This window comes from Chiloscyllium plagiosum, chromosome 46 (assembly GCF_004010195.1).
Source record: "Chiloscyllium plagiosum isolate BGI_BamShark_2017 chromosome 46, ASM401019v2, whole genome shotgun sequence".
In the NCBI taxonomy this organism is placed as follows: domain Eukaryota; kingdom Metazoa; phylum Chordata; class Chondrichthyes; order Orectolobiformes; family Hemiscylliidae; genus Chiloscyllium; species Chiloscyllium plagiosum.
In genome coordinates this window covers 11,101,188-11,119,307 of record NC_057755.1, presented here as the reverse complement: position 1 = coordinate 11,119,307, position 18,120 = coordinate 11,101,188, and the positions used below count along the sequence as shown (strand labels likewise).

At 44.5% G+C, this 18,120-nt stretch overlaps 1 long non-coding RNA gene across 3 annotated transcripts; it reads left to right on the top strand.

Annotated features, from left to right (window-relative positions):
• Nucleotides 1-230: 230 nt before the first annotated feature.
• Nucleotides 231-13,298, top strand: LOC122544094. 3 transcript variants are annotated; one of them, XR_006310269.1, is made up of 3 exons: nucleotides 231-376; nucleotides 6,210-6,407; nucleotides 11,506-13,298. It is a non-coding gene; the product is annotated as an uncharacterized LOC122544094 (long non-coding RNA). The 3 variants fall into 3 exon arrangements; XR_006310267.1 differs by having other exon boundaries at nucleotides 8,750-13,298; XR_006310268.1 differs by having other exon boundaries at nucleotides 233-376; nucleotides 12,899-13,298.
• The last annotated feature ends 4,822 nt before the right edge of the window (nucleotides 13,299-18,120 follow it).

Genomic DNA, 18,120 nt, shown 5'->3' with positions numbered 1-18,120 from the left:
GAAGTGGCTGGGGTTGGGCTGGGCTGTTGCCTCTTGGGGAGACGAAGGGCTCGCGCGCGGGGGCGGGGCGGGGAAGTGGCTGGGGTTGGGCTGGGCTGTTGCCTCTTGGGGAGACGAAGGGCTCGCGCGCGGGGGCGGGGTCTAATGAGGGGGCGGGGCGAGGGCGGGGGCTGGGCTGGGCCGTTGCCTCGGGGGGGGCGATGGGCGCGGGGGCGGGGCCTGGGCCAGTGCGGACGGCGCGTGCGCGGGTCCTGAAGCTAAAATGGCGCCGCCTGATCGAGCAGGTGGTGGTCTGTGTTAACGTCCTCCTCCGGAGGAGAACGGGAAGAGTTGGTCTGGTTTGGGATTCTCTCCCTCGAACGCCGCTCTGTGTCAGGTCAGTTGTTTAATATAACTCTGAGATGGACAGTGGGTGGGTGTGTATTTTTCATTGAGCAGTTAAATGGAGTGATGCTGCAGATCCCACACCTTATTGAGGGGCTGAATGGCCAGCCTGCTCTTGTTCCTGTAAAACCTGTTTTTACAAATTTACCAGAACTCCGCAATAACACCTAATGGCGATGGATTAAGAAACATGGATAATCTATCCAAAAGGCAGGGCTCAGGCAATGTCTTTTACCACCCCCACCCCCTCCTCTCACTTATCTCTCCACCCTTCATGCTCCCTGCCTCTATTCCTGAACAAGGGCTTTTGCCTGAAATGTCGGATTTTCCTGCTCCTGGGATGCTGCCTGAACTGCTGTGCTTTTCCAGCACCACCACTCCAATCCAGAATCTGGTTTCCAGCATCTGCAGTCCTTGTTTTTTGTCTTGATTTGGAAGTGCTGGTGTTGGACTGGGGTGTACAAAGTTAAAAATCATACAATGCCAGGTTATAGTCTAGCCAATTTAACCTGTTGGACTATAATCTGGTGTTAGGAGAAAGTGAGGACTGCAGATACTGGAGGTCAGAGTTGAAAAATGTGTTGCTGGAGAAGTGCAGTAGGTCAGGCAGCATCCAAGGAGCAGGAGAATCGATGTTTTGGGCATAAGCCCTTCTTCAACCTGGTGTGTGTTTTTTTAACTTTGTTTTTACCTTGCAGGTTTGCCAGAACTCTGCAGTAATACTTAATGGTGATGGATTAATGAATATGAATAATCTATTCCAAAGGCAGGGCTCAGGCAAAGACTTTTCCCTGGGGTGGGGGGAGTTTGGAACTAGAGGGCATAGGTTTACAGTGAGAGGGGAAAAGATATAAAAGAGACCTAAGGGGCAACATTTTCACTCAGAGGGTGGTATGTGTTTGGAATGAGTTGCCAGAAGATGTGGTGGGGGCTGGTACAATTGCAATATTTTAAGAGGCATTTGGATGGGTATATGAATAGAAAAGGTTTGGAGGGATATGCGTTGGGTGCTGGTGTGTGGGACTAGATTGGGTTGGGATATCTGTTCAGCATGGACTGGTTAGACCGAAGGGTCTGTTTCCATGCTGTAGATCTCTGACTTTGCTCAAACTGGGCTATGTATTTGTCAATTTACAGTCACTGCTGATTGAGTCTGGTATATGACACTGTATTCCACATGTTGAGCAGCTCGTGGTGGCAGCTCACTGCCTGGCCCTATCTGTGTTACTTTTTTGGTTCATGAATTGTTGGGATCTCTAGGTTAGCCACCATTTATTGGCCATCCCTAATTGCCATTGAACTGAGTCACTAGTTTGGCCAAGACAACCACATCACTGTGGGTCGGAAGCCTCATCTCAGCCAAAACAGAGAAGGGTAGCTGATCTGCTATTATTTGTTTTTTGTTTGTTTAGATATTATCTTTAGAGATGTCACTATGTCCCTCTGGAGTAGGTGGGATTGATGCTGGGTCATCTATTTTAGATGTAGGGACACTACCACTGTGCCTCAAGAGCTCCTAGCACATCAGCTGCTTATTAATTAATTGAATGGTTGGTGTGATTTCACACTGCAACTGATCTCTGAAACTGCACTATTTTGACATGCAAATAAGTGTTCTTGCTCAGCCGCTGGTGCGTCTCTGTACGCAGGTGGTTACTTTCTGCCTTCAGACTCTTTGCATGGAGCCTCCTTCTAGATGGTGCACCCCGGTGGTAAAGTTTTTCCTTAAGTGCGTGACTTCAGTAACAGAACTCAATTCTTGTCCATTGGCCATGAGGGTTTTCAGATCTCGCTCAGGGCGCTACCTCTTTTTTTTTACTTCCACCGTGGCAGGCCTGAGGGTTGAGGGCGGGGGGGGGGGGGTCGCCTCTGCTTCTCTTTCTCCATGGCTCTGAGCCTAGAAATTTCCTCATCTGCATTAATAGAATTGGGTGATTGTTATAGGCATCTCCTGTTGACATGGCAGCTGACAGATCAATAACCAACAGACAATCTTGTCACGATCACACACATTTTATTTGAAGCCATCACCGTACAATTTGTCAGAAGGAGATCAGCCTTAAAATGACAGCTGATCAGTATGTGTACTGAGATTGGTTATTTAAATCATAACACCCTTACCCCAAAAAAATCTCCCTCTCTGTTTTGATTTTTTTTTCCCCCATTTGGACCCCACTACCAAGAATATTCTAGATTTCCAATCTGTGTGAGAGAAACTGCCCCCTGATATCATCCCAGAATGATCTGAGTGAAGGGGGGGTGGAGACCCTCCTTTTGAGTTTGCCCTCTCCTCCAGAAGGGTGATTGCTCGATGTCTAGTCCTGAATGAACCTTTTGTAATCTTCACTGTGTGCCTTATTTGGGCTCGCACTTTGTCTGGTAGATGGGAAGGAACGGGAGCCCAGTCTGTAGGCCTCTTTCTCATGAAGTGTCTTTGTCCCTTACCTCCTCACTCGGAGCTCTGGCCCCTGTGCGGTCACAATGGATGCCCAGAGTCTGTATTTCATAACGGGTCTCAGGTTGCTTACACATTTCACGCTTGGTTCGTTGCCCAATCTCTGAGCCCAGATTTCCTACAGTGTGGGAACAGGCCATTTGGCCCAACCAGCCCACACCGACCCTCCAAAGAGTAACCCACCCAGAATCATATCCCTCTGACTAATGCACCTAACACTATGGGCAATTTAGCATGGACAGTTCACTTTACCTGCACATCTTTGGACTGTGGGAGGAAACTCACCCAGACACAGGGAGAATGTGCAAACTTCCACACAATTGCCCGAGGGTGGAATTAAACCTGGGTCCCTGGCATGGTGAGGCAGCGGTGCTAACTATTGAGCCACTGTGCTGCCCCTATTCACCACTCTGTCTTCACCCCATTGCTAACCTGGAATGGATGGGCCCAGGAGACGGTGAGTGATTTATAGGTTTGAGTCATACATGGTCACCTGACTGGCATTGGCAGGAAGGGTGCAGATCCAAGCAATGGGCTTATTGGCCAAGACCCATGCTGCAGGCTCTCATGTGGGAGGAGCTGAATGATTATACATTGTCTGGGTTATCCCCACACAACGGAAAGCTCTCAGCATTGCTGTGGGTCTCCACCCAGGTTTTCAATGTTCCTGTACCCCACACTTGCCATCAGCACTGGCTCAGTGTCGTTTCCAGAGACTTTGTTGGACTGTGGAGGTATTATACTACACTGTAACTGGCCACTCCTGTGCCTTCTGGGTTCTGGCTGTCTGCTGTCCTCTGTCTTCACAATTCCACCTCTATGTGCGAAAACGGATGCCCCAAGTAATCTCTTCTCACCCCTTTATTTGAAAAAGAAACCTTGTAAACTTGCAGCCGTGTGTACTTTTGGACTTTCTACTTGCAATGACCCACAAGAAACATTGCACACCTCTCAATAGTTTCAACACTGATGCTACATCAAACCAGTCCTCACTTGCCTGACTTGTGTCTTTTCGCATTGCCCCGCTTGGTTCTGTCCCATTTCGTGGAGCCTTGAGGTATTCGGAGAGTTCCTGAAGATAAACATCTGTCTCCCCCAAAGAGTTAAAGTTAAGCAAATGACAAATTTAATCATTGGGTCCACCAGGATTGTGTGTAACTGGCTCTGGGTCACAACCTCCACCCCTTCCAGTCTGCTCAGATTCACCCCCACTGTGTTCACTTCCTTCTCCCTCCTCTTCAGCCAAGCGTCCAGTGAGCTGTACCTGAACGGAGATTGTTGGAGCAGAAGGAACAATGGTACGTTACAAGTGTAGAGGAAGCTCTGATGGGGGTGATTTCTCCCAGGACTGAACTTGATCTCGAATGATAACTACTGCAGGGGAACAGACAGTGATTGCAAATGGCATGTTGGATCTACCCGTTTACCGCAATCCTCTCCATGCAACAAACGACGATGGTGTTAAGTTTTCCTCCAAACCGTGTTTACGACACATGCTCGTGTGACTTTTAATTGTCTTCAAAGTCCCAAATCTTCTGAAATGGGAAGTGGCCTCCGACTCAAATTACAATGCACTTGGGAGTCTTGAGGAAATGTTTAGGGAAATTCATTTTACCCCTTTCATCTACCACACCCTTTAAACACAAGACCGTGCTCCCTCAACATCTCAAAGCATACCCACTCCCTTAGACAATATCTCCTCCTCCCTCTCACTCACACTCTCACCACCTGAGAAAACCCCCAGTCAGACGGTGTTCACTCTCCAACCCCTTCAAGACTATGATGCACCCCACCTTCTCCCACCCCGTCCCAGACAGTGGCTCGCAGCATTGAAACCCAGGTCCCCAGAACATGGCCTACGTCTCTGCTCTCATTGTGTACTGATATCGCCACCATTGCCCCCCCGTTGATGACAATTTGATTTTTATGATCGGGGAGTATCTAACTTGTTTAATATCTATTTTTTTTAAAAAAAACAAGGTAGGACTATGTCTCCACAACCTAAAAATGTCCAGTCCCCTTTTGTATAAACATCATGTCCTCGATTGTCGTGGTTGATATACTTGACTGATTCACTGAAGTGTTATATCTGAGCTGCTGCTACTTAGCTAACTATGGCCAAGCCACCTAGCCTGCACGTACCTGGACACTGTTATTTAGCATGGCTAATCCACCTCATACAGTCAGAGATATACAGAGGAATCGCGATTATCCGAAGAACACAGGCAGGGAGTATTTTGTTTGGTTAATTGAATGCCTGACAACAAATTGATATGAATCTTTGTGAATAGTCGAGTGTCTGTATTTTATATCTCTTCTCCCAACCCACTCTTCTCTCCAAATACATTATTGTTACAACGTCAAAAATCACACCACATAGGGTTATCATCCAGCAGTTTAATTTGAAACTGCAAGCTTTCGGAACCCCAGCTGCTGCTTGAGGCAGCTAGTGAGAGAGGATACATCAGACATGGAATTTAAGTAAAGGATCAAAGGGTCATACAACTTATGCGCATCTATTGAACAAATCTTGATGGCTATTAAGTCTTTTAATCAGTTAAAATGGAGGTGCAGGTTTTGATTAAAATGTAAATCCATGCCCCGGGATAACTTCAGGTTTTATCAGAATAAAGTTGACCCCCTCAGTTAGACAATGCACTTTAGGTGTGAGGCCTTGTTTCAAGTCTGTTTGCGTCTCACTCTGGAGCCAGACTGGTTTTATTTCCAAAGTAGGAATTTGTAAAATAACTGTTCGACTCTGTGTCGTGCGCTCTTCAAAATCTGGTGCAGAGGAATCTCTCTTATCCAGCAACATCGCAAGATCCTAATGCTTGGCTCAACTGTTATGAGGCATTCAATTAACCGGACAAAATACTCCCCACCTGTGTTCTTCGGATAATCGCGATTCCTCTGTATATCTCTGACTGTGTGTGTATGAGGAGGATTAGCCATGCTAAATAACCCATAGTGTCCAGGCATGTGCAGCCTCGGTGACTTGGCCATGGGAAATGCAAGGTTACAGGGATAGCAGGAGGTGGGCTGCTCTTCAGAGGGTCAGTATAGATGCAACGGGCCGAACGGCCTGCTCCACACTTTAGGTATTCTAGGATCTACCCTCTCCTTTTCCTGCAGCATCTCGAGCATGCTGTGTGCTGACCAGTTCCTGCTTGACTTGTGGTCAAAGGTTTTTGGTTTTCCTTTTGGAAATTTCTCCACGAAGGGGAGGTGATATGAAACAGTCCAACTACTTGGCCGGTCCCATCCTTCGCAACACCGAGGAAAGGTCAAAATGCAGTACATAGTAACGCGAGCAGTAAGATTGGTTGCCAATTTCTAATTTCCTCCCTCTCTCTCTCCTTTCTGCTTGTAGGTGAGGGTGATGGCACCCTTTCTCGTGGATTTGCACATGCTACCCATCAGAAGTATAATGTCATTAGCCAGGGCCTGCTGGTGGCATATGTCCCACAGAGCAGAGGATCAGCAAATCCTTTTATGTCAGACTGCACAACAAGAAGCCCACAGATAGCGCAATCCTGTCTTCTGTCATGCAGGAATTTGACAGCAGAAGGTAGGAGATGCTGGACCAGCCATTATCTCTGCATGAGCTGACCAAGGTCCTCGAGTCATTCGAAAAGAATTTAAACTCCCAGAAGTGGCAGCTTACCGGCCGAGTTGTCCTCTGCTCGGTCCACACCCCTGCCCTGTACGTAGGTGGTCGTATTCCTGAGAGCTTTGCACTTCTCCAATTGGTTGCCAAGTTCTAACAGTCTGACTGTTGAATGCAGACTACAAAATCCTGTCTCAGGTCATCGCCAACCAGGTCAGGTCTTCTCTGGGATCAGTGATTCACCCCGACCAAACCTGTGCTGTACCGTGGAGAACAATCTGAGGAGTGCAAGGCTCTCGGATACGATCGTCTACGTGCAGGACAGGGGAGTGGCCTCCTGCCTCAGCAGCCTGGACCAGGAGAAGACCTTTGACAGGATATTGTACACCTACACATGGGACGTGCTGTCCAAAGTGGGGAGGGAATCCGCAACTGAATCCGACTGCTCTGCGCCGACATCGTTCATGCGGTCTCGATCAATGCTTGGGAATCATAAAGCTTCCCGATCAGATCCAGAGTCTGGCGGGGCTGCCCATTCTCTCCTGCCTTGTTTGTGTGTTGTACAGAGAGTTTGCTGAGTCTGTCAGGAAGGATGTGAGCCTGAGCGGGGAAACTATTCCAGGCAGCAGAGGCCTGCAAGTCAAATCCTCCCCGTACGTGGACGACATCACCAAATTCTACTGACCCACTGTCTGTGCCTAGACTCAGCATCTGTGACCAGTTCAAACTGCCCTCAGGGGCCCAGGGAATCCAATGCAAGAGTGAGGCCTTGTTCTTTTATCCTCTTCGCCATCAGGACAGGTTACCTGGTGTGGAGAGGCCCAAGCATGGGCAAAAACTTGGGATTCACACCGCCCAAGTGAAACTGAGACCGGGCTTTCGGGAGCACCACTCCCTCTTCCATCATAGTTAAAACCTGGTCATCAGGTGTGAGGCATTCACTTTGTTGCAGGTGGCACCGGTCTGGCCCATTGCCAGAACATGGGCAGTTGTAATAACCATCTTGCACTTCATCTGGAGGTCAAAGATGAACCATGTCCACAGGGACACTAAGTGCAAAACTCTGGATAAGGTGAGGGGAGTGCGTACCCAACACCATCCTTACCCTGACAGCTACCTTTTATGTGCAGCAGCATCAAGCTGTGCATAGACCCTGTATGCAAACACCATGTGCCAATACATACTGAGGTTCTACCTTTCCCCGGTATTCTGGAGGATGAGACTGGCCTCATTACCCTGGAACACTCCAATTAGTCCTTTGTGTCACCAGTCCTCTGGAAAAATTTGCAAAGAGGAACACGTTTGACCACAGGGGTAGCGGGAACGGCACATTGCGAGACCCTGTGGGAAGAGTAGATGGTGGATCTTGTCAGGCTGTTCCCTGAGCAGACTCATCAGAACTTTCAGACTAGTACCAAAGCACTGTTTGGCTGGTGTTGAGAAGTGTATTACATGTGCGTTCCTTAATGGATGGGGGGTGGGGGGGTGGGATGTGACTACTGTTTTGTTTGGGTCTCCCAACAATATTCTTGTGAAGTCACCTCTCCATTGTTTTTACGTATTGTCGCCTATAGAGTTGGTCAAACCTTCATGTGGTTCCCCCTGGTAACGACCTGGTAGAGGAAGCTCGTTTTAATGGCTGACTAGTTTTTAAACTGTTTTAATGCTGTTTTTATATCTGTTAGTCAAATTTTAATCGGCATTGAGTGGTTTTAACTTATGTCAGACCGTTGCTAGAGTATTACTCAATCCAGGGTTTCCTGATGAAGGGCTTTTGCCCGAAATGGTGTTTTTTTTCTCCCCCCTACTCCTCTGATGCTGCCTGACCTGCTGTGCTTTTCCAGCCTTGACCCTAATACTCAATCCAGTTTGACGAATACGACTAGAGAAGGAATATGAAATGGCTGTTGACCCTTCGGGTCTTTTTGTCTTAGGATAGTTCAGAAAAGATTACTGATAGAATGGCTCAAGTTTAATTCTCCCTTTTTCCAGTTGGGTGTGAGAGAAACAGCTCACAAATTTCAGTCCGAGTCAAATTCTGAAGCAGCGAATTTTATTGAAATGTTCTTGCAAGAAGGGGTGACTAGCAAGTAGCCACCCCTTACTCCACAATTTTTTTTTTTTTTTTTTTACAGTTTCAATTTTCGGTACTTCCCCGTTTACCTCATTGGCCTTCAAATCTATCAATATTAGCTAACTCAGCTCTTTGCTGAAACAATTATACACTGGTGTAGGTTAGTTCATTCACCTTGCATAAGCAATTATGATTGCAGAAGTAACACTGCTTTACCTATATCCCACAGGTGGACAACCGGGGAAACAACTGCCCTGCACGAATGCTTACGATGGCATTGCGTGTAAAGCGTTCTTGCCATAAATTAATTCAATTGTCCGTGCAAACCCAGATGGAAGAGACCTTTTTTGATATTCTCTCAATATGAGTTTCTTCGATCAGGCACGAGGAAGCCATTTTGAATAGTGAGAATCAAAATGGAAATTTGATGCAGTCAAAGGAGAAGCTTCCTCCAAGACTCTGGTCTTTTAATAACTAAGACTTTTTTATAACAACTCTAATTTTAAAGGGCTTTTTTAATTTTGCAAGAGAGCTTGAAAGCAAGGAGTCTGACATTCCAGTAGAGCCATTGGTTATAAATCCAGCTGAAAATGAAGATAAATTAGACCTAATTATAAAGTGTGCCTTTAGATAATTTTAAATGTGATTCTTGTCACAATGTGTTTAATAGAATTGGACTTTTTTTTTTTGAAAATATTCAATCGGGGCGTGATAAGTGTGTTTGGGGAAAACCGCTACCATGCTGTAGCTTGTCATTATCCCAAATGGACAGGCAAAAAAGCAATGCAATTGAATGGGGTCTTCTAGTGTGAAAGATGTCCCCTTGCGTTTTCGACCGCTGTAGATTTGGGGCAGCCTGAGACATAAACATGCTGCCCTAAGAACTACTAAAAGAAGCTAAAATGTTAGTAAGAAGAGTAATAGTCAAAATAAGAATAAACAAGGAATTCGGTCCAGTGTGGAGGTAATGATGTTACAAAACCTGGAGAAGCCATATTCTGGTGGCATAAAATGATAGCGGAACAGTTGAAGAATAAAATGCGTAAACAACTTTCTGATAAAAGATTTTTGTTTTTAGCTAAGCAGAGTAGTAGTAAAAGGAATAGAGGACAAGGAAGATGACAAAGAAATCGAACGAGGGCATGCTGATAATAAGGAACAAGAAAGTGAAGTGTAAGAGAGATTAATAAATCTAGAGGAGATACAAATTAAAGCTGCTTACTGAGAATAAAGATGGAGAAAGGGACACGATTGGAAAAACTCTAAATGACCTGTTGGGCCAAATAGAAGATAATATTGCTAAAAATAAGTGTAATGTGGGAAAGGGAAATAACAAAACGGACAAAATTATGACTAGCTTATCAAATGGAAAGCAAATAACTCCGACGAATAACGCAAGAAGGAGACTTGTAAAAAGGAAAAGTAGATTTAGGCAAATGCAAACGCTGTTTAAATATAAAAGGCAGTCCTTAGCAAGGGAAATATTGGGAGCTCCTGTTGATAGTATGTGCCCCCTTACGAAGAGGAACTCGACGAGTTCTTCCGTCACAAATAATCAATGCCTAATGATGAAGCAAATATTACAAAACTTGCAAAATATTAAGGAGGAAGTAAACAACCAAATTATCCCACAGTCCGGCCAATAACTGTGGATGAAGTCGATCAGGCCCTTAAAGTGATCGACCCAAAAACCACAGCAGGGCTGGATGGTATGGAGATGAAAGATATAATGGCCATGTATAACGCAGGCAATAAAACACTTCCAAGGTTGTCTGTTCTCAATTTGGCTACGAACAATCAGGAATATTGCATGAAAATTAATAGAACAACACTAATACCTAAAACTAATGATAAAGAAGAATTGAAAGAAATAGATAACTGGAGGTCGATAACAGTTGGGCCTTTTTACTCAGGATCTTTACTAGAATAATGGCTAAAAGGCTAAGTGGAATAATTGGATTAAATAAGCGACAAAAATGATTCCTTGCAGGAGTTTTGGGTCATGACCAAAATATTAAAATCTTGAGTAATATTATTAAAGGATTGAAGAAGAAAAAATAAGTATTAGCTAATGTATTTATTGATTTAGCTAAAGCTTTTGATTCAGTTGGTCATAAGGATATTATTAAAGCCCTAAATAGATTCTGTCCCAACAGAATTTGTTAAAATAATTACAAATTTAAAAGGATATAGATGCAAAGCTAATAAAATAGAGATCTTTAAAAGGCATGAAACAGGGTGATTCGTTATCACCCATTCCTTTTTAATATAAGCGTTAGATCCCCCTCATTCGTTCATTGGAAGAGAGTACCAAAGGGATCTTTTTAGATCCTGATCTTGAAAGGCATCATTGTGCAACATAAGGCAATGTCATGCATGTAGGCTAAAGTTGAACCTATGAAGAAATGTCTTATAATCTTAAATTAGTGCAAACGTTCGGTGATAATACAGGGCGAACGTGAGAAAAACGAAAGGGATCCATTTTTGTTTAAAGAATAAAATGTTTATTTATAATAGTAGGAAAAACTGGAGTCTTAATAATGAAATACAGTATATATAGCCAGGTAATACAGAAAAATATCTCTGGGTGAAAATAGCTCCATGGGTGGGAATAGGTACATCCAATTCGGAAGAATTGCTGAGAGATTGAATAGCAAACCTAAAGAAATCGCCTTTTAAAACCACTACAAAAGGTTTTTAAAACTAATTTTATTCCAAGGTTGTACTATTATCTCACATTATTGGAAGCTTCTCAAAATGATCTAAATAAATTTAGATTTGATAATTAGGGGTTTTATTAAGGAAGTTTTACACTTTCCACAATCTGTAACAGATGGCATTTTATATGCACAGAACAGAGATAGTGGGTTAGGATTAAATAAATTAGCAATACTAATACCGATTGCAGTATTGTGGAAATATGAAGCTTTTCAAAGAGCTCCCGATTGAGATTTTACAAGCCTCGTTCCGTTTTAATGATTCTAGAATGTCAAAAATTTGGCAGAATTGAGTCAGCTGACGAATTTGTGAAACTTGGGATCCTCAAATAATTGGCCTGTCCGTTGGCGCTCCAAGTACCCAAGTTATGGAGAGTTAAGAGCTAGTGGAAGATATTAACAACAATTATGGTAAATGGAGAAACCGGATTACAGAATTTTGTGACACTGCCTTGCCAAGGGTTGGGAATCCATTATTTTAAAAACAACAATATATCTCCTGCCTGGACTAAAAGATTATTGTGTATGAGAACATCCAGAGCTATTAAAACAATTCTGTTAAGGACAAATCTATGAAGGACTACTTTCTCTTATGGAGGACCTTTACATCACCTGCAGTTTGTATTATTTAATTTGGCAGTTGAAACGATTCCTCACTTCTCTGGATGATAATTTCAGTAAAAAAAAACATGAGGATAAAGAATCGCAATAACATAGCTGATGTTTGAACCCAACTTGTTCAGAAGAATGGATGGACAATTTTTGTTGAAGCCCATTTTAAAAGATGCTGACCGGAAGTTATGGATACCCGACTTTAATTCTGTTTAAGGATGGTCAGGCGGTGCTGGGGGCCATCACAGTATGTTTTGAAAAGGAAAACGACTCACTTAAACAAGCTTAGTTGGAGAAGTCGGTGAAATATCAGCATTTGGAGAAGGTGATACTGGACCTTTCGAAAGGGGCCAATGTATTCTTTTATGGTTTTGTCGTAGGAGCTAGAAGGAAATGGTGTGATAAAAATATGTTGATGAAGTCGCTGGGTATAACTAACTAAGCCATTTGTCCGCAATATATCCAGCCTTACGATATCTCTGACGTTGGGGATACACCAGATTTATGTGGACATATGATGGCCTTCTTGTAGGCTCTCTTTATTTTAGGAATATAGTTATAGTTTTAAATTTAGTTATAGTTTTAAGATTATTAAAACACTTTTATTGCTTAAAATATTTAAAACTTTAAAAATTTTAGCAATAAAGTAGAGTATTTTTAGCACCGTAAGGTGGTGGGCAGTTGGGTGTAAATTAAAATTTTCACTAAACACAACAGACAATGTGGATATGAGGTAGCTAACCTGTTGGTTTTATAACCCCTGAATGTCCTTGTAACATCTGGCTGTGGTGCAGCTGTAAAGTGGTATACTCCGCGTCGACAAGTGACGAGAAAAAACACAAAATAGACACAATTTATACAATAGATGTCGAGTGTTCAAAATTTGCCCAGTCTTTCTGCACCACCAGCCGCTGACCTTGAGTTGAGGTAGAGACTGTCTCACAGCTCATTCTGAATGTCAGAAGAGTCATCTAGATTCGATGTCCGCTTGCTCTCCCCATTGATGCTGTTTGACCCACTGTGATCTCCATTTGTTGTTTTCGGAACAGATTCCAACATCTGCAGGAATTTGCTCCCGCTTCTTCCTTTTTTTGGAATGTGTCTTTGCGAAGGAAGTCTGGAGAGAGGTTTGTCGTGAGCAGCTCTGTGACATGGGACCCTGTCTGTTCCCCAGGACACACACCGAGACAACTAGCGACTGCACCCAGAGGACCATCCACCTACTGAAAAATGCTCTTTGGTCTTCCAGAGCTAGGAGTTGACCCTGGCCGAGTGTTGTAGACTGGCATAGTCCAAGATGCAGGGTGACGTGCTGAGGGGGTGCACTAAAAGCTTAGGGCAGCTACCACCAAGGCACAGTGGGGAAAGACCACTGTCTGAGGCCATTCAGCTAAAGATAAATGGGGGTCTGTTCAGTTATCACCCCCTCCCCAGTGCCTTAAATGTATGTAGATATAGTCTTGTACAAGTGAGAAATGCATTTAATTTATTTGTTGGATTGAGTCAAAAGTCTAATGTTTGTTTATTCATATGTTACTGTACAGACTCAAATTGTTTAGTGACTGTATGTACAGATATCAAGATATTTTTATGAATAAAGTATAGTTTTGAAATAAAACAGGAACTGAGAACTAAGTTGGAACAATAGCCCTGATCAAAACGAGTGGCAGATCAGGCTCGAGGGGCCAAATGGCCTACTCCTGTTCCCATTTTCCATGTTACTGTCTTCTCATTTTCTCACGCTGTTAACCTCATCGCCAATGGAGCAAATGTGGGTTCCAAACCTACAGAATGAACCCTGAGGCAGGCAGCATGTTAACACAGATATATTATTGCACAGCCTCTGATACTTGGCACGGATACAATCGGCAGTGAGCTCTCAATGTGACATGAGGCGGTGTGAGGGAATTAGAGCTTTACACCAACAGAAGCTGGGAAACGTGGAATTATAGAAAGTGCAAGAGGGCCATTCAGCCCATCGTGGCTCCTTGGGAGAGGAGTACATTTAGTCAGAGTTTGATTAGGTTTGGTTCCCTACAGTGAGGAAACAGACCCTTCAGCCCAACAAGTCCACACCAACCCTCTGAAGAGCAGCCCACCCAGACACATTCCCCTACATTCACCCCTGACTAATGCACCTAACACCTATGGGCAATTTAGCGTGGCCAATTCGCCTAACCTGCACATCTTTGGATTGTGGGAGGAAACCCACGCAGACACAGGGAGACTATGCAAACCCCACACAGACAGTCGCCCAAGGCTGGATTGCACCCGGGTCACTGGTGCTGGGAGGCAGCGGTGCTAACCACTGAGCCACCGTGCCGCCCTGCAATACTTTGTCCATCCCAAGCCGAAAGCCAGTCCCTGATCCTCATGGGGCACCAATTTCTATCTGCAATCCTCGTCATTAAAATTACAGGAAATTAAAAGCAAAGGTGGCAGGATATGCAGGGTCAGAGAGAGAGAAGGAAAGAGGGGGTGAGGCAATCTGTCACAGCAATCTGCACTATCCCCCACTCTCCAGGTTGGAGAACTGAACAAAGGCTGAAAGACTGAGGGTGGAGCTCAGAGATTGGGAGTGATTTCCCTGTCGAGTGGTCTCATTACTAAGGGGAGTAGCTGAAAGAGACTTTTATAAACATTGTGCTGGAAGGCTGGGTTGCCAGGGATGTCTGATAAATGCACTGCTTTATTGTTTGGTTTATCGGGCAGTCTTTATGAATGCATTTACTGTTTCCATTTTGATATAATAAGGTGAGATTTGAGGTTTGTCCTTTTTTTTCCCCTGTAAACTGGTTGTAGGATGGGGTTTGGAGGTCTGCCCCTTTCCCCTGTAAATTTGCTGTTTCTTGTACACTGCTGTTCACAGATAACTGTTTGTAATTTGTACTGGTTAATAAAATTAAAACAAACATGGATTGCTGAGTAGGGCAAAGCAAGAAAGAGATACAGAGACAACAGGAATGGCTTCCTAATTACTGGGTGCTTTGTCTGAACTTGGGACCATCACTTGTGAGGTTCAGACCATGGTGCAGCCCGTATGTAATCTTTCTCCATATTCCCTTTTAACGTCGACAACAAACCAGGCCCCTCACCAGCTCTGGATTGTACCAGGAGTACTGACTCTATCACAATGCAGCTTTCCCTCTACTGATCCTCCGACAGTGCAGCGCTCCCTCGGCACTGCCCCTCTAATCTTCAGTGACGTTGTCACTTTCTGTCTTTGTACAGTATGTCTGTTCCCAGCTGATGTCTTCGATTGTGGAAAGGTTGAATAGACCTCTGTTTTTCATGCAATCTCATACTGCTCACAAATGGCAGCTGGAATTACTTTATCAAGGTATATAAACAGAAGCATCCTTTTTTCCTTTGATAGTTTTAGCTTCACAGAATCTACCTGACGCTCTTGCTAAGGAATGGATAAATTACAAAAGAAAAATCTAGAAACCACGCACCAGGTAGTCCAACGTCTGTGGTGGGTAAGTTAGATTAGATTCCCTACACTGTAGGAGCAGGACCTTTGGTCAAACAAGTCCACATCAATCCTCTGAAGAGTGGGTGGCACGGTGACACAGTGGTTAGCGCTGCTGCCACACAGCACCAGAGACATGGGTTCAACTCCCGCCTCAGGCGACTCTCTGTGTGGAGTTTGCATCTTCTCCCCGTGTACTCTGGTTTCCTCCCACAATCCAAAAATGTGCAGAGTGAGGTGAATTGGCCGTGCTAAATTGCCCATAGTGTTAGGTGAAGGGGTAAATGTTGGGAAATGGGTCTGGGTGGGTTGTGCTTCGGCAGGTCGGTGTGGAGTTGTTGGGCCGAAGGCCCTGTTTCCACACTATAAGTAATCTAATCTAATCCACCAGACCCATTTCCCTCTGAATGAATGCACTTTGGGCAATTTAGCATAGCCAATTCACCTGACCTGTAGAAGGAAACTGGAGCACCCAGAGGGAACCCGTGGAGAGTGTGCAAACTCCACACAGACAGTTACCTGAGGCTGGAATTGAACCCGGGTCACTGGCGCTATGAGGCTGTAGGTCTAACCACTGAGCCATCGTGCTGCCCAAAGTTACTTGAGAAGACTTTGAGAGATAAGATACACATGCGCTTGGTAAGACAGGTTTGATTAGGAGTAGTCTGCATGTCTTTGTGCATGGGTGATCATGCCTCACAAGTTTATTAGAGTTCTTTGATAAAGTGACAAGGGCAGGATGCTAGATGTAGTCTATATGTATTTCAGTAAGGCTGTTGATATGGTCAGCCACCTGATGAAGGAGCAGCAGTCTGAAAGTTAGTGCCTCCAAGTAAGCCTGTTGGACTGTAACCTGGTGTTAGGGAATTTTAAGTGCTGATTTTGAAGGTTGTGGTTGGGGATGCCTGATGATTACATGTGGGTGTTCCAGGCACTGCCCTCTTCTGGTGGGACTGTCACTGGAACGTAGCCCAATGGACAAGAGAATGATGAGATCGAGTACTTCTCGGAGAGACTCCGAGAATTGCTCGTATCTCCCTCTGCTCAAAACAAATTCTCTGTCTTTTCCCTACCTTTTCATTCTCCCCACTGGACTCTCCCTGCATCACAGGTATCCCTCCCTGAAATAGACTGGAGCTCTTTAAGAGTTAACGAGGCAATAAATGTTCGCTCTGCATTTAATGCTCATGCTCCATGGGATTAACTATTCCAACTCAAACAGCCAATGCATCCTTCACACAAAATACCTCCAGATAGAAAAGGCTTACTGCTGTCCTCATGGAGTCCTGCTTATGTTAGGATGAGATGTGAAGGCTCAGTTAGGGCGCTTGAGGGTTACAAGGTAGCCAGGAAAGACCTAAAGAGAGAGCTCAGATGAGCCAGGAGGAGACATAAGAAGTTGTTGGCAGATAGGATCAGGGTAAACCCTAAGGCTTTCTATAGGTATTGAAGGAATAAAGGAATGACAAGAGTTAGATTAGGGCCAATCGAGGATAGTATGGGAAGTTGTGTGTGGAGTCAGAGGAGATAGGGAAGCACTAAATGAATATTTTTCGACAGTAATCACTCTAGAAAATGATAATGTTGTCGGCGAGGATACTGAGATACAGGCTACTAGACTAGGTAGGATTGAGGTTCACAAGGAAGATGTATTAGAAATCCTGCAGAGTGTGAAAATAGAGAAGTCCCCTGGGCCGGATGGGATTTATCCTAGGACCCTCTGGGAAGCAAGGGAAGAGATTGCCGAGCCTTTGGCATTGATCCTTAAATCGTCATTGTCTACAGGAATAGTGCCAGTAGACTGGAGGATAGCAAATGTGGTTCCCCTGTTCAAGAAGGGGAGTAGAGACAACCCAGGTAATTATAGACCAGTGAGCCTTACATCAGTTGTTGGTAAAGTGTTGGAAAAGGTTATAAGAGATAAGATTTATAATCATCTAGAAAAGAATAATTTGATTAGGGATAGTCAGCACGGTTTTGTGAAGGGTAGGTCGTGCCTCACAAACCTTATCGAGTTCTTTGAGAAGGTGACCAAACAGGTAGATGAGAGTAAACCGGTTGATGTGGTGTATATGGATTTCAGCAAGATGTTCGATAAGGTTCCCCACGGTAGGCTATTGTACAAAATGCGGAGGAAAGGGATTGTGGGAGATATAGCAGTTTGGATCAGTAATTGGCTTGCTGAAAGAAGACAGAGGGTGGTGGTTGATGGAACATGTTCATCCTGGAGTCCAGTTACTAGTGGTGTACCTCAAGGGTCAATGTTGGGTCCACTACTGTTCATAATTTTTATAAACGGCCTGGATGAGGGTGTAGAAGGGTGGGATGGTAATTTGCAGAAAATACTAAGATCAGTAGAGTTGTGGATAGTGACGAAGGCTGTTGTAGGTTACAGAGAGACATAGATAAGCTGCAGAGCTGGGCTGAGAGGTGGCAAATGGAGTTTAATGCGGACAAGTGTGAGGTGATTCACTTTGGTCGGAGTAACTGGAATGCAAAGTACTGGGCTAATGGTAAGATTCTTGGTAGTGTAGATGAGTAGAAAGATCTCTGTGTCCAGGTACACAGATCCCTGAAAGTTGCCACTCAGGTTGACAGGGTTATTAAGAAGGCATATAGTGTTTTAGGTTTTATTATTAGAGGGATCGAGTTCCGGAACCATGAGGTTATGCTACAGCTGTACAAAACTCTGGTGCGGCTGCACTTGCAGTATTATGTATAGTTCTGGTCACCGCATTATAAGAAGGATGTGGAAGCTTTGGAAAAGGTACAGAGGAGATTTACTTGGATGTTGCCTGG